We start from the raw sequence: 1,821 nt of genomic DNA, 5'->3' as shown, positions 1-1,821 counted from the left end.
AGAGACCCCGAGCAGTTGGGGATTCGCTGCCTTGCTCAATAGCACCTTGGCAGTGCCCGGGAGGTGAGCTGACACCTACAGACTGAGCTACTGCTCCCCATATCACCCATACCACATCTAATTAGGGAATAGCTAGTGATGGCCAAATGAAGCTTTTTAAACCAGTGTCTTTATTTTCTGAGCCCACTAGATGGCGCTCTTGGTTTTAAGACAAAGGCCCAGGCATTGCAATTCAGTGTCCTCTCAAGCATTATTTGAACAGAGTGCACCTGTTGTATATATAATTTCACACAGCAAAAGGTAAAGTATTCTAATTCCTTGTTTTTTGCATAACCAACAACACAATTGTCAAATACTCTACTAAGAAAAACATTAAATCTTCACATTGAAGATGGAACCAGAAAAAAACTGTCAGATATCAAAATTACTGCCAGTTATTTTCCTTTCTATTAACAAATGAATTTATCTGCTGATATACAGTTTATCCAAGAGCCAATGGTACTTTGCGACCAGTTAAATGTATTTCTTACTTTTGTTTATGCATCATTGGATCAGCAGTTTGTGTTATGTTTGTGCTTCCTCCCTCTGTCTATCAATCACTCATTCAGACACGTTCACACCCACACGCAGTAAGTGAACCGAGTGTTCCTGCAGAAGTAGGTCATCTTCTCTGCTGCTACCTCCCCACTTCACCCTCCTCCTCACCCACTCACCCTCATCTCTCTCGCTTCTCTTTCCCACTCCACGTTTCCCCAGTGTGAAGGGTTGAGAGTAGGGTAGGACATGATTTTCTTATCAGTATCTTGGATAAAGTAAAACTCCTGACGAGCAATCTCCCGGCTGCACTCGTGCATGTGAAAAGCAGAAAACTGTTTCCTAAATGAAATGGAAGAATAAATGCAGAATTTAACCGGGTTTTGGCAAAGAAACAAACTATTCTTAACATCCTTAGAATAAGGAAACTTCCCAGAGCCACAACAGTATCAACAAGCAGCCTTATTTTCAGCTCTTAAAATAAAATGACAATGAGCAATCAGAGAGCAATTATTTAAGATAGCCTAATGACTGGTTGAAACTGGGCTAAATATAGATTTGAATTGCTGCATATAATTGACACCTATGCAACAAAGTACATTATCCACAAGGCTGTTAAAACAATGATTATACATAACCGGACATCACCAAATTAGTGACTTCTATTGAGCACTAAGACTGCCAAAAAGGAGGTGAGCAGAAGAAGAGATGCTGAAAGGCTGACGCTACACTGGATTGCTGCTTTGAATGTGTAAGAAGAAGTAGGGAAAATTGAGTAAGTGGGAATGATTAAATTAATATGAACGTCATTGAATTGTTTCATAATACCCATAATATTTAAAAAATGTGGTTTAAAGTTTTACTTTAGTTTTTTTACTAGAGTTTTTTTTTTTTTTTTTTACATTAATATGAGTTCCCCCAGCCTGCCTATGCCCCCCCCACACCCCACCAGTGGAAAGAAAATGATGGTGATAGGTGTAAACCGAGCCCTGGGTATCCTGCTCTGTCTTTGAGAAAATGAAAGCTCAGATGGGCCGATCTGGAATCTTCCCCTTATGAGGTCATAAAGGGCAAGGTTACCTCCCCTTTCTTGTTGGTCAAGTCCCCCCCCCCTCCTCTCCACCTCAATAGCGTTTGAAGCTACAGAAATGACACATACTAAGGAAAGCTCACTGTGGGACTGGCTCTAGTGGCTGTAATTCTGCACCGAGGCTGAATTTTGGGAAAGAGACTTCAGATCCAGTATTAGGGACCACTAAGGTCTATATAAAGAGACTTCAGATCCAG

The 1,821-nt window shown here is 40.9% G+C and overlaps 1 protein-coding gene across 5 annotated transcripts in view; it reads right to left on the bottom strand.

Annotated features, from left to right (window-relative positions):
* Positions 1–1,821, bottom strand: part of baiap2b (BAR/IMD domain containing adaptor protein 2b) — a 69,803-nt gene that overhangs the window by 15,499 nt on the left and 52,483 nt on the right. The window lies entirely within an intron of this gene.

The sequence above is a fragment of the Etheostoma cragini genome, chromosome 21 (genome assembly GCF_013103735.1).
Source record: "Etheostoma cragini isolate CJK2018 chromosome 21, CSU_Ecrag_1.0, whole genome shotgun sequence".
Classification (NCBI taxonomy): domain Eukaryota; kingdom Metazoa; phylum Chordata; class Actinopteri; order Perciformes; family Percidae; genus Etheostoma; species Etheostoma cragini.
This window is presented reverse-complemented; position numbering and strand designations above follow the sequence as displayed.